This window comes from Puma concolor, chromosome B3 (genome assembly GCF_028749965.1).
Source record: "Puma concolor isolate L17-30 chromosome B3, mPumCon1.1.hap2, whole genome shotgun sequence".
NCBI classification, from domain to species: domain Eukaryota; kingdom Metazoa; phylum Chordata; class Mammalia; order Carnivora; family Felidae; genus Puma; species Puma concolor.
The window spans coordinates 148434056-148448865 of NC_141672.1; the positions used below are offsets into that span (position 1 = coordinate 148434056).

Here is a 14810-nt window from a genome sequence, read left to right on the forward strand (position 1 = left end):
GTCGGGCTCTGTGCTGACAGCTCGGAGCCTGGAGCCTGTTTTAGGTTCTGTGTCTCCCTCTCTCTCTGACCCTCCCCCGTTCATGCTCTGTCTCTCTCTGTCTCAAAAATAAATAAACGTTAAAAAAAAATTAAAAAAAAAAATAAAAGTGTATCAGCAGCTTCGGAAACATTCATAGCCTACGACTTTTAACTCCCTTCCCAGGAAACCACCTTAAAGAAATTGTCGATGACCGTGATTTACGTACAAAGATGTTTGCTGTGATGGCGTCTATAACAGTGGAAAAATGAAGCATCTTGAATGTCCAAATAACAAAGGAATGCGTACATAAGATATGTTATGATAAACAATGACTCTTTGAAGCAGTAAGATTAGATTAAAGCGCATCAACAAAAAGGAGCAAACTACCAGTACAGGCAACAGCGTGGACGGGGCTCACAGGCATTGTGCGTGAGCGAAAGAAGCCACGTGCGTGAGGACGCCACTTTAATGACGCGCGGGAAGACACGTCGGTGGTCGCGGGGGCTGGCGGACGGTGCTTCCCTGACTGCCTACATCTGTCAAAAGTCACGCAGCCGTGTGCTAACACGTGTGACTTTCGCTACAGGTGAATTACACCTTCATTTAAAAATTACACACGGAAGACTTTTTAATGACAAAAAAAAAATATGACACAATATTGAGCGAAAAAAATGAAAATTAGCCTGTATGTGTGAGAAGGTCTTCATTATACAAAGTGATATATTCTTGGAGATGACAATGAAAGAAATTAACGGACACTGAAATGTTAACAGTGGTTACGTTTGGATGGTAAATATGGACTTTTTTTTTCTGAACGGTAATCTTCGTTCCTCAGTATTTTATTATGCAAATTTTCAAACATAGAGCAAAGTCGAGAGAATTTGATAGCAAATACTCATACACTCGCCATCTGGATTCCACCATTAACATTTTACCGTATCTGGTTTCTCACATATCCATCCATCCTTCATTGGGCTAGCTTATTTTGTTTCTAGTGCACTTCAGGGTAAATTGCAGGCATCTGAACACTTCCCCCTGAGCGTTTCATCATGCGTATCATTAATCCAAGTCCCAACAACAGTTCACAGCTTTTCTTTAATATAAGATCTACATGGGGTGCCTGGGTGGCTCAGTTGGTTGGACGTCCAACTTTGGCTCAGGTCATGATCTCACGGTCCGTGGGTTCGAGCCCCGCATCGGGCTCTGGGCTGATGGCTCAGAGCCTGGAGCCTGCTTCCGATTCTGTGTCTCCCTCTCTCTCTGTCCCTCCCCCTCTCACTCTCTGTCTCTCAAAAAATGAATAAACGTTAAAAAAAAATAAGATCTACATGCACAAATCTTAAGGGTACGTTTGCTGAAGCTTCAATAAAAGCACGTCTGTGTAGTAACCAACCCCCCCTGGAAAGATCTAGAACGTTCCGAGTGCCACAGAAAGTTCCCTCGTACCCCTTCCCCCTGTGTTCTGATGTGTTCTGCGTAATGTTATTTTTCTTCATAATTTCCCATCCTCTCTGAAATTCTGACGTCTGCGATTTCGTAATCAGCACACAGAAATAATAAGCCTTACTTCGAAATGGACGGAAAAGCCACGTTAACCAGTCCCTGAACGGAAACATTAAACGCACCAAACTGAGGGTTTCACAGAATCCCCTAAGACAGAGTAGAGCCCATCCATTATCGAGGACCAGGTCTGAGATTTACCAGGACGCCCAGGACACGCGTCTTCAGCCGCACCTGCCAGCAGGCCAACCTGCTGATTGTCAAATCAGCCTGTTCCCCTGTTTTCTACACGAACCGCATCTTTTCTCTGGGCTGGTTTCAGCGGATCCCGGCAGTGGGCTGTCCCTCCTGAGGGCAGAGCTCCCACGAGGAGCTCCCACACGTGTCTGCAGGGGCCACAGTCTGGATGTCCCCGTGGGGAGAGGCAACAAGGCCCTGAGGGGTCCTGTTCCCGCCCAGAGCATGCTGCGGGCAAGCACGTCCTTCAGGGCCACCCAGCCCACCCCAAGAAAGCACTCGGTGTGGGCACCATCTGTTAAAGGAGGGGACTCGAGTGTGGAGTAAGTGGGCGCAGGATGGGGGTGGGGGGACAAATGCACATTCTGCTCGATCACTGGGGACCCGAGCACCTGCAGAGATGCTCTTCCTGGACTCTGACAGCCTCACCAGACCTCTTGGGAGTGTCCTGACTGACAGGGAAACAGACTTGGGGGGCGTAGGGCAGCCACGGGGAGCAGCGAGCCCGGACCCTGCACGGCTCCTGGGAGACCCCGACTCTGCTTCCCCGGGGGGCTTCTCCACGTTCTCCCCTGCCCACTGGCTACACACTTCTCGGCCCCAGTCAGCAAGGCCCAGGGTCTCCGGCACAGAAGGAAGGAATCACGAGTGATCTGAAAAGCCTGAGTCATGTTTTATTAAAACCGCTCATGGACGGCCAGGGGAAGGCACCTGCTGCCACACAAGTGGGCGTGTGGACGCAGGGGCAGCCCGTGTGCGAATGGCCACAGAGAAACCCCACAGGAGAGCAGACCAGGCAGGAGCCTGGAGACACGGGTGCTCTGTAACGGCGGGACCGGTTCCAGCTGCCGCGGGTGGGCTCCCTCCCTCGACCACACAGGCAGCCCTGTGGGGGGTGGGGGGAAACGCCGCCCCCATCTCACAGACCGGAGACTGAGGTCCCAGGAGGGGTGACCGCCCGTCCAGAAGGGACGCAAGTTGCCGAGGGCCCGAGTGCGGGCAAGTATGGGGGCTGCTCTGGCCCGTGCACCTGCTGAGCCCCGGCTCTATGCAGGGGCCTACATGGAACACGCACCACAGTATGGAGAGGGGGCGTCACGGCTCTCGGTGCGCTTGGGACAGTAACACACGTGCACATTCACAGACACACACACACATGGAGACCCACACCCCGCTCACTCAGCCTCCCTCCCTCTCAGCTCTCTCTGGGCCGGTCCCTCAGGGTGTGAACACTTTCAGCTCCCAGCACAGCCCAAAGCACATTGTGAGAGCGGCCGAGGCACCCACACACCCACCGTCTCGGGTCCAGGAGGCCGACACCAGCACAACACCTGCCAGCCACACGGTCCTCATGAATCTCAGTGGGAACGTGGACGGGGCAGGGAGGGATCTCAGGGGGCCCTGAGCAGCTGGGCGTCTGGCATTCAGGCCCCCTGAGGACCCCGTGTGGCCCCATGGACCGTCCCCCTCAACCCTGCCGAGTGCCCTACATCTCCCCGTGCTGGAACCCTGCTCCCCTTCCGGGGGCTCCTATGGCAGCCCCTCCCCCACCCCTCACTGACCCCAGAGTTTAAGGGAGTCGTGCCCTCCTCGGTGGTCAGTGGCCCTCTGCCCGAGCCTGGGTCACAACATTTCTCACATGATCTCATGGTTGGTGAAGTTTTAACAAACGTCTGACAGGTATTCCAGGAAAGAGAGGATGGTGGAAAGCCAATAATCAAAAAATGTTAGAAATGTTTCAGACTGGACCTCAAACTCAAAGAGCAACCCCAAATAAGACATACAGAAATAAATTCACCTTTAAACAGCAAAACACACATGAAGAGAAAGCCCTGAAATGGTTCAGGCAGTGGGGGAGGGAATGAATTACTGAGAAAAGAATAAAACTAAAAACAGATTTTTCAAGAATTAAAAAAAAAAAAAACCCAGACTATTCTCTTCTATAAAGATGATATTGTAATTTGGACCATCCTTCAGAGAAACCGAGGTCTGTTTACAAAATCCATATTGTGTGTACTCCATTAACAGATGTCCAGAATTATTGGTCCATTTAAAGTTAAAAAAGAAGAAAAACTAGAAGACATAGACACAAAATTCTTAAAGTGCTAAGGAAAAATGACTTATCATTTATAATCCTATCACCAGATAAACTATTATTCAGAAATAAAGATTAAAACTAACTGCAGACGAAGATGCCTTTGTCGCTCACATTCCTCACTGTAAAAGCTACTGAAGAAGCTCCTTCAGAGAAAAGAAAGATGGATTCAGAAAGAAGAAAGCAGTAAACATATAGTAAATTCTAAACACACACCAACTGTATAAAACCATGGTAATGACTATTTTTAGAGCTAAAATAGAAGGGGGGTGGTGATCTAGGTTAAAACTCCCTAAGCATTACCTGGTATCCTCCAGAGGAGGAAGGAATGTTAAATACATTTAGATGTTAACTCAAAAATGTATGTTAGAAAACAATTTATGGAGGGGCGCCTGGGTGGCTCAGTCAGTTAAGCAAAAAGGACTTCGGCTCAGGTCATGATCTCGTGGTTTGTGAGTTCCAGCCCCTCAACAGGCTCTGTGCGGACAGCTCAGAGCCTGGAGCCTGCTTCGGATTCTGTGTCTCCCTCTCTCTCTGCACCTCTCCTGCTCACACTCTGTCTCTCAAAAATAAACATTTAAAAAATTTTATAAAGATTTTTTTTTTAATTTTTTTAACGTTTATTTTTGAGACACAGAGAGACAGAGCATGAACGGGGGAGGGTCAGAGAGAGGGAGACACAGAATCTGAAACAGGCTCCAGGCTCTGAGCTGTCAGCACAGAGCCCGACGCGGGGCTCGAACTGACAAACCGGGAGATCATGACCTGAGCTGAAGTCGGCCACTTACCCTACTGAGCCACCCAGGCGCCCCTAAAAAATTTTAAAAGAAGAAAAGAAAAAAATTTATGGATCACCACCAGGAGAACAGAAAGAAATTATAAAACTTAATGTAGAATTTTAAACGCATGTAGAGAAAACAGAATAAATGAACAATCAATTAATAGAAGGTCAGAAATCAGGGAAATGAAGCAGTGACAAAGGAAGACAAGTAAAAATCATGAATAAGGTGACAGAAATCTTTCCAAATACATCAAATCACAATAAACGTAAACAAGCTAAATTCACCAGCTCAAAGTCTGTGACTCTCATTTGGAATTTTTTTTTTTTTTTTTTTTTTTTAATTGCAGCCAGATGCCACCTATGAGCAATATACCTAAACATACTGTCACGGAAAGGCTGCAAGGATCAGGATGAAGTAGGAAATTTCAGCCAAAACCAAATCAGAATACAGTTGGTGTTTGTTACAGACAGAATAGTACAATAGTTAAAAGATCGTAGACTCTTTTGCCAGATAGCCCAAATCTAAATCCAGTAATAGTATTGATCTCGCATGACTGAGTTTTACGTATGAACGCCTGGAAAAGAGTAGGCAATTTGGCAATACAGAAAAAGCTCAAGATAAGCAAATTCTATCGCCCTCCACATCCACCTCTGGTTACAAAGCAAGGTGACCATTCACAGGGTTCATAAGGAAACAAAGCTGATTCTTAAAGACAGATTTTAATAGTAAAAGAGTACAGGGGGGTGGGGAGATCATATAATTGATATCATACAGCAGCTAATATGAATTTATTTACAGCCAATTTAAGGATACACTTCAAAAACATTGGGGCGCCTGGGTGGCTCAGTCAGTTAAGCGGCCAACTTCGGCTCAGGTCATGATCTTGCGGTCTGTGAGTTCGAGCCCCGCGTCGGGCTCTGTGCTGACAGCTCAGAGCCTGGAGCCTGTTTCAGATTGTGTCTCCCTCTCTCTGACCCTCCCCCGTTCATGCTCTGTCTCTCTCTGTCTCAAAAATAAACGTTAAAACAAAATTTTTTTTAATTTAAAAAAAAAGAAAAACAAAAACATAAAAATGCATGGAAAAGAAAGTTACAAATGGATGTGTCATGTGACTGGTGTAATTTGGAACAAAATAGATTGTTCTGCAATGTATATATAAGAAGGAAAGCACGAAAATGCACGTGGAATGAAATATGCCAGGTTTGGGACAGTGGTTTCTTTTGGAGAAAGACAGAGGGGGAGGAAGATGTGGAGAAGCCTAAAATGAAGGCCCAGCATTAGGCGCTGCCTTGACATCTGGTGAGACCTGGAGGGCCTCGAATGGCTCCCCATCTGCTCCTGCGGACAAGACCCCCCAGCCAAACGGGGGTTGGTACCCTGCCAGCCGTGGAACTGTGCAAACAGGCCGATCACAGCCTCCCACGGGAAGCATGGGTCACTCACCGTCTTGTCACAACAAAGCCTGCCTCCCGCAGCCCATGTGTCCAGTCTGCTCCCAAGTTCAAACCCTGTGTGGCCCCGTGTCCTCCTCCTCCAGGTTGTGAACGTGTGATTAACAACCACTGTCGGCTTCATCTGCCCAACGCCTGGTGTTTGGTGGGTGGCCACCCCCAAGACTCCAGGAGGGGAAGCCCCCTCACCACGGGGGGAGGGCAGGTGATGAGAGCAGGACTCTCACAGTCTTTCCTTTGAAAACACAAAGCAACAAGCACTGCGGCAAAATGACCAAATGGAAGCTCCTATTTCACCTCAGTGGCAGATGGACATCCCTTAGGTCACTTTCCCCTCTTTTACGCACTTTTGAAAGTACATACTAATTAAAGTACATTTTAAAAACTAGAAAAACAAGTTCCCGCTCAGACCTGCCAGAAACAGAAAAGAAAATTTTTATAAATAAGGCCGCAAAGGCGAGCAACTAAGAAAATCAACAAGACGCTATTGGTCCCCACCCCCACAGTCTTCTGTGGAGTTTCTCAAGTTCCCCGTATGAGTGAAGACATATGGCGTCTGTCTTTCTCTGCCTGACTTATTTCACTTAGCATAACACCCTCCGGGTCCATCGATGGGATGGGGCTTTGGGGAGGGGGTAAATGGGGGATGGGCCTCGAGGAGGGCACCTGTTGAGACGAGCACTGTTGTTGCATGTAAGCGATGAATCACAGGAATCTACGCCCCAAACCAAGAGCACATTGTGTCCACTGTATGTTAGCCAACATACTATATGTTTAAAAAACATTAGCCAACAGACTATATATTTGTTATATTGCTATATATGTTAGCCAACAAACTATATATTTAAAAAAATAATAAGTAAATAAATAAATGAAAGAAAGAAAATTGACAAGACAGCATTTTGTTGATGTTCTGCTTTGTTCTGTTTGCATTTTTATGGTGAGAGGCTCTGTGTGCTGGAGGGAACCCTGAGCAGTTACTTGCTTTAAGATAATTAGATGAGGGGCGCCTGGGTGGCGCAGTCGGTTGAGCGTCCGACTTCAGCCAGGTCACGATCTCGCGGTCCGTGAGTTCGAGCCCCACGTCAGGCTCTGGGCTGATGGCTCGGAGCCTGGAGCCTGTTTCCGATTCTGTGTCTCCCTCTCTCTCTGACCCTCCCCCGTTCATGCTCTCTCTCTGTCCCAAAAATAAATAAACGTTGAAAAAAAAAAAATTAAAAAAAGATAATTAGATGAGTTTTCTGGTCAAAACGCCGAGCTATTTGGACAGTCAAATGTTAAAATTTATGATACAGCTCCTATGATCATAATTTGGTGGAGAAATCCACGGACAGTAGAAAGACAAGAAGGAGACCCAATGCAGGTAAGGATTCAACGTATGATGAAGGTAGCCGTTTGGGTCAATGAGAAAATAATGGTTTATTCAGTAAAACATAAATGCGTCCATATTAGGTATTATTGGAGTGACTGCTTAACCAACTGGTAAAAAATTAAGTTAGTTCTCAGTCGTTGGCATATACGAAAGGACATTATGCATGAAATACAAAGAAGGAGATTTTAGTCGGGATTTAGACAACGGGAGGTCGGGTAAGTGTCTTCCACACGAGATTCCAGAAGCTGAAATCACGGAGAATGAGACTGATCAGCTTGGATAACTGGAAATGACTTACTTACAATGCCAATAAACGTCATAAAAAATGAAAAAAAAAGGAACTGGAATGCAGAAGCTATTCGCCTCTTACTGAAGGCTCTAAGTACTACTACGAAAGGAGGATCAGTCCAAAAGAAAAAAACAGTCAATTTACAAAGAAAGAAAGGCTAAGAAAATCATGCGCATCATCATAAATAAAGCAAACTAAAACAGCAATGTGTTTGACTACCTTCTAATTTATAAATCTATAAATAAAAATAAAAAATATAAAAAAATATAAAAAAAATCTATAAATAAAATCTATAAATCTATAAGTATTTAAGCTGATATTTTCTTTATGAAATGGAGAAGCACCGTAATAAACAGACTTTTTGCCTGCTGCAGTAGAGTTGGTCAGGACGCTCATACCTGGGTGGCCCAGTCGGCTAAGCATGCGACTTCAGCTCAGGTCATGATCTCACCGTTCGTGAGTTCAAGTCCTGTGTCGGACTGTGCGCGGACAGTGCGGAGCCTGCTTGGGATTCTCTCTCTGCCCCTCCCCTCCCCTCCAAAAATAAATAAACAACCAAAAAAAAAAAAACCCAGAAGGCTCGTACCACTATCGGGGGGATGTGGGAAAGCAGGCAGCCCCCTTCCACTGTGGCACCAGGGCACATCTGTGCGACGGCTGTTGCAGGAAGTAATCAGCGGTAACATTTAAAATAAAACTTAACACCTAAAATGAAAATATACCTATTTTTAAATCAAACAAATCCACACTTGTAAGCATTTCTCCAAAGGAAAGAATCAAATATGTGTAAAAAAAATGCTACAGATACATTCACTTCAATATGGCTCATAGGAAGAAAATATCGCGGATAACCTTTGTATCCAACAACTGGTCATGTGAAATTGTAGCGCATCGATACGGTGAAATGCCATGCGGCCATTAATAAATCATGCTGCAAATATATATTCGTTGACACATTTAATATCAATGGCCTTTCGTCAGTAAAAAGGTATGCTACTAAATGATATGTTATAACATGATATAAAATTGTCTGTAACACACACACCCTCTATATACCAAAACTAGTAGTAAGTGTCCCTGGCTGATTTTTTCTTCCTTTTGTTCAGGTCTGTTATCACTTAAATGTTCCGAATCATCTGATTTTCTAACAAACAATAAAGAGGCAAGGATTTTCAGGCAGATCCCAGCACTGTAAATTGGGGAATAAATTATCACCTCTGATCTTTGGTTTTCTCATCTAGAAAAGGAAGGTATCACTTCCTCCTCCTGAGATCAGGAACGGGGTCAAATGGGACATCCATTTCTTCATTCAAAAGATATCTGGCATATGCCAGGCACTGTTTTTAGCCGTAGCGATACCGCAGGATACAGAGCAGACCAAAGCTAAAACAAAACTACCCTGGAGAGCTTGTCTTCTAGGTGGGGCGCAGATAATAAGCAAAATAAATCAGTAAAACCTACAGTACATTAGAGGCGAACTACCTACGGAGAAAAACAGAGGAGCTCGGAAAGAACAGGGCAGAGGGGGCGGTAATTTTAAGATGGTCAGACAAGTCCTCAGGGGAAAGACTGCATTTGGAGGAAGTCCCCACAAACGCATGGAAGAAACCATGTGCCTGCCTCCCCTCCCTGGGGGAGGGGCAAGCATCCAGGGCAGAGGGAACAGCTAGTACAAAGGCCCTGGGGCAGAAGCATCAAGGTCAAGTTGGGCTGCCCATAGAGGCATTTTATAAAATATAGCGTGCAAAGCGTGCCAAGAAATACTAGGTATTAGTATTAGCTCCAAAGTGATTATTTACCAAAACGTCTCCAAAAATGCCTTCCTAACACTCAGGCGTCGCTTGTGTTTCCTTTTATTTTTTTTTTTAATTTTTTTTAACGTTTATTTATTTTTGAAACAGAGACAGAGCATGAACGGGGGAGGGGCAGAGAGAGAGGGAGACACAGTACCGGAAGCAGGCTCCAGGCTCCGAGCCATCAGCCCAGAGCCCGACGCCGGGCTCGAACTCACGGACCGCGAGATCGTGACCTGAGCTGAAGTCGGACGCTTAACCGACTGAGCCACCCAGGCGCCCCTCGTGTTTCCTTTTAGAGTAAAATGCTAATAACGAGAGGTAGCAGGTCCCTTAACGTCCCCTCTCCCCACCTTTAATTGTCCCCAGGCCACCTCCCTCCTGTGACCTCCCAGGAAGAGGTGAAGCCCTGGACCAGATGGTGCCAAGAGAATGGAGAGGGACAGACAGACGGCATGGGGGGAGGGGCAGGGACGCCACAACGTTGCCTGGCACCACAAGAATCCCCCCCCCCCCGCCCCGTGCATTCGCACCCAGGAAACCCCCCGCATCCGCCCTCAGAGCCCTGCCATTTTCCTTCGCGGTAACTCGTGTTAACGGTTTTCATCCGGCGACAGATCCGAATGCGGGCTCCAGATCCCACGTGCGCCCACCGGACAGCGGGGAGCGGCTCCGCGGTTTCCGCGCCTGATGCGCTTTGGCGACGGTGTCGAGCTTTCACTGTCGAGTTCCCCGAAGTGGGCCCCGTGTTACCTCTGGGCTCCGCGGCTCAGTCCCAAGAGGGTGGAGTCAGGACTCGAGAAACGCTGACCAGGGCGAAGATCCGGGCAGATCGTCCAGGGCGTCCACGGCCCCCAGAGCCCAGAGAGAGCATCGCCTGGGTTCTGCCGCCCCAGTGGGTGGCAAATCCGGACCCTGTCGATCGCTGTCCTGTATGTGCTCCCTCCTGCCGCTGTGACGTGTCACCACAAACACAGAGCCTTAAAACACCACCGACCTGCCATCTGAGGGACCTAGACGCGAGGGGTCTGCCGTGGGTTCACGGGGCTAAAGCCCAGGTACCGGCCAGGCGGCGACCCCCCCAGGGGCTCTAGGGAGGAACCTGTTTCCTCCAGGGTGTCGGTTCCTGGCCGAGGCTTCCCAGGACTCCCGGCCCCTTCCTCTGGCTCCAAACCCAGCAGTCACATGACTGCCGCCTCTGCTCCAGAGGCCACGCCTCCCTCTGCGACTTTTCTGCCTTCTTCCCACGTATGGACTGTTGTGATGACACGGGCCACCCAGATATCCAGGGTGCTCCCTTCTCAAGGTGCTTAATCAGTCTGCAAAGTCCCTTCTGCTGTGAAGGTGACAGTCACAGGTTCTGGGGGCACCTGGGTGGCTCAGTCGGTTGAGCGTCCGACTTCGGCTCAGGTCATGATCTCACAGTCCGTGAGTTGGAGCCCCGAGTCGGGCTCTGTGCTGAGATCAGAGCCTGGAGCCTGCTTGGGATTCTGTGTGTCCCTCTCTCTCTGCACCTCCCCCACTCACGCTCTGCCTCTCTCTCTCTCTCTCTCTGTCAAAAATCAATAAACATTAAAAAAAAAATTTTAAGTCACAGGTTCTGGGGGCCCCTCCCCCCCATGCCCCCCACCCAAGCACACAGAAGGAAGAAAACCTCATCGCTGCGCTTTCTCATACTTAGGGGGCCATAACTGGAAACCTGGGTCCTTCCCAGCGGCGAATGCTCTGCCCTGATAAAACAGTACCTGCTTGGCCCAGGCTCTCGGTGAGAACCCTCTGTGGGCGGGCAAGTGAGGGAGTGACAGTTATCACTGGGGAGGTCAACACAGGCTCTCCTGTCCGGGGTCCTGAAACGCATCCCAAAATCCTGGAGACGCGGACGGCCACACTGCCTCGTCCTCTCCCTGGTGCGTGCGGCACCCCGACCTGAGCCGGTGGGCATGGTGGCCCCCAAGACCAGGCAGCGCCCCCCTCTTCCCACGAGGCTGCTCCTCATACCGGAACCAGCCCTGCCCCAGGCCGGGCAGACGTCGGGGACCTGGTAAAGGGCAGCCCTCCCGGGGTCGGCAGACGGCCCCTCTGTCCGGGCTCCTCTGACCAGCCCCGACCGGCTGCGGCCGCCGCACCTTCCCGCTGATGGGACTCGGCCACAAGGCGCGGTCTGTGACTCAGAATGTGGGCTCGAACCCGGGTCCCCCCACCCCCGGCAACGGGCACTTGCAAGATGTGGGGTAAACGGAGGCTCGGTTCTCAGCCCGGACGCTCGGCCTGGACAGCCCTGGGCAAAGCCTGGGAATCCGCATTCTGGAAGGGCCCTGAGAGGCTCCGGGAGGGCTGGTGGCTGGCAGGGGGATCTGGAAGAGTCACACCTCGGTGCTGCCGGCCGGGGTTCTTCCTCACGTGCTTCCCAATTGGGCCCTGTGCCTGGCAAGACGCTTCCCCGTCCTGGCGCAGAGCACAGTCCCCCTCAGCCCAGACCTGGTCCTCCGTCACACGGGGACTCTCGCCGAGGTTACAGGGGGCGGGATCGGGGCGTTTCCTTCCTTCCTGCTGCCGCCACCGAGTCAGGCCTCCCTCGTCCCTGCAGAGTGAGCTGTGAGTCATGCAGACGCCGTTCGTCCCCTCCGTCACCTGGCAGCTCCCGGAGCCACCCAGCCTGTGCCAGGCACCGTGCGAGTCACAGGGCGACGACACACAGGCTCCCGTCCCCATCCCTCCGGGGCCTCCCAGCTCCACGGGAGAGGCGGACCAGCAGAAGGGCCGTTAGCACAGCCCAGGAAGTGCGCCAATGGTGACTGGGACAGAGAGGGTGAGCCCGCTGCCCACGCCCACGGCCATTCTTTGTGTCCGCCCGCCCCCCACCTGCCCCCGTGCCCACCCCCACCCCCACCCACTGCCCGCCCCAACCTGCACCCACACGGAGGTATTACTTCCCACCTTCCTCAGCCCCGTACACGTTCCTGATTCCTCCTGGGTGGCCGTCGCACAACGGTAGGCACCCCACAGGCTTCCAGAACAGTCTAAAGCCCTTCGTACTGCAGGACCCCCACCAATCCCTGCCGGTCTGCTGACCCTTTTGGTTTGTTTTCTCAGCCGTGTCCTCGAGTCTCCTCGAGTAACCCTGAAACCTGCAGAAAACTTGGCTTTCTCGAAAGCCCAGGGCCTCCTCGTGCTAATCACTCACTGAACACCAGCCACTGACGGCCACGACTGCCCCCCCCACCCCGAAGAGAGCAGAGCAGCAGGCGGAAAGGGCACAGCAGGTGGGACGCACACTGAGGAAGACGCTCAGGGCAGGGGGTGGGGTGGAGGGCTCAGCACCCCCCCCCCCGGGGCCACGCCAGGGGACAAGGCTGCCACGAAAGGTCTCAGTAGCTGAGGGTAGGCACTCACACCCAGAGCACCGGAAGATCCCACGGCGATGGTGCTCGGGAGGCCATGCTGTCAGGACGGCCCCATGGGCGCAGGTGCAGCTGCGTGTGGTCCGGCCGCAGGGGGCTCCCGGCCCGGGAGGAAGACGGATACGGCCGCGTGCCACAGCCACCGGACGCGGGCCACTCAGCTCTAACACAGGCTCTCTCTGCCTTAATTCCCAGATCACAGGCAGCTTCTCTTTGTTATCTGGCTTCTAGTCTTCCTGATCCGGGAACACATTTATCAGATTCACTTTCTTCCCCCTCGACTCTTACACCAGCATTCTGCGGCTCACACAGCAGGCTTTGGGTTATCACGCGTCCTTCTTTAGAAGACCGACCCAAGGGAGCTCTCCAACGAGCTAGGACAACTATAACCTCAGTGTGGCGGCCAGCCCCCGGTCCTGATCCCGGCGGAGCCCCGTCTCAGCAACCACTGGCCCTCCCGATGGGCTCTGGCCCAAAGCCAGCATCGGCCTGAGCTCTGTGCACCTGTCAGGACAGGACGGACTCTCCTCCAGCCACAAACGGTCCCCAGATTCCAGGGGCTCAAAACACTCTCTCCTCCGTTCCGTGTCCACAGCGAGTAAGCGAGGGCCCGTGCCCCGCATCACCTTCCCTCCGGGACTCACGCTGAGGGAGCGGCCACCTTCTAGGGCTTTCTCTATCACCGGAGCAGAGGGGAAGGGAGGACGCGGTGAGGTCCTCTTAGAGCTTAGAGCTCCCACAACATCTCTCCAGCCGAGCAAGGCGCACGGCCGCGCCTGACATCACGTAAGCAGGGAAAAGCGACCCTCCACGTGCCCAGAAGGAGAAAGAATCAGCATGTTTATGAACAGAATGAAGAACCACACCACATACACTGTTTATCGCCTTTTGGAGAAACCCAGTTCCTAGATGCAATACGACAGTTTTAAAATATGTGTCTTTTCGACCCTTCAGGTGGCCAAGATGTATGTTTCTAAAATATAGCTGGCCTTCATCCACAGACCCTGAAAACGCCTCAGAGCCATAAAGGTGCAGTGGCTATCATGTCATTAACGAAGGTGACTTTGGACCCCACCCGAGGGCTGTGGCTGGTTGCCAGGAGGACCAAGGGTGTTGTTAGAGGCTTGGACCAACCTGCAGGGAGGGGGGAAGGGCTGGAGGCTGAGTCCACGGCCACTGGCCGAGTCAGTCGTGACCATGTAGCAACGACGAAGCCTCCGCAAAACCTGAGAGGAGGGCTTCCTGGCCCCCTTTTCAGACAGCTTCCACGTTTGAGGGACCAGGCTGGGCCCCCAGCCCTCGGAGGACAGACGCTCCTCTGTTTGGGCCCTTGCCCTCCACAGCTCCTCAGCCGGCTGTTGATTCACATCCTTTCTCATATCCTTTAATAAATGGCAAATGGGAAGCGTTTCTGGGAGCTGCTCTGGCGAATTAATTGAACGCAAGGGGGAGGCGGTCGGAGCCTCCGATCTGTAGCCGGTCAGCCGTGTGAGGCACATGGGACAGCGGGGGGCTCACCACCTCTGTCTGAAGGGGGGAGGGGGCTCACCACCGCCGCCGTCTGAGCGGGGACGGCGAGCCGGGTCCCGCGGGACGGAGCCCTCACCCTGTGGGATCTGACGCTGTCTCCAGCAGCCAGGGTCGGAAGTGAACTGAATTCCCAACACCCTGCAGGTGTCCAGGAGCTGCCTGTGGCGGGGGGGGGGGGACCCCAACGCCCCCGACGCTGGAAATCTAAAAAGACTAGTTAACAACACTAACTACTTTAAACATTTTCTTACGGGGAGCCGGGCAGCGCTCTAGACGCTGGAGATACAGCAGCAAATAAATGCCGGCCCCCGCCTCCCGAGATCCACACGTAGTGGAATC

The 14810-nt window shown here is 51.4% G+C and overlaps 1 protein-coding gene across 2 annotated transcripts in view; it reads right to left on the reverse strand.

Annotated features, from left to right (window-relative positions):
- Window positions 1–14810, reverse strand: part of MINAR1 (membrane integral NOTCH2 associated receptor 1) — a 106559-nt gene that overhangs the window by 12724 nt on the left and 79025 nt on the right. The window lies entirely within an intron of this gene.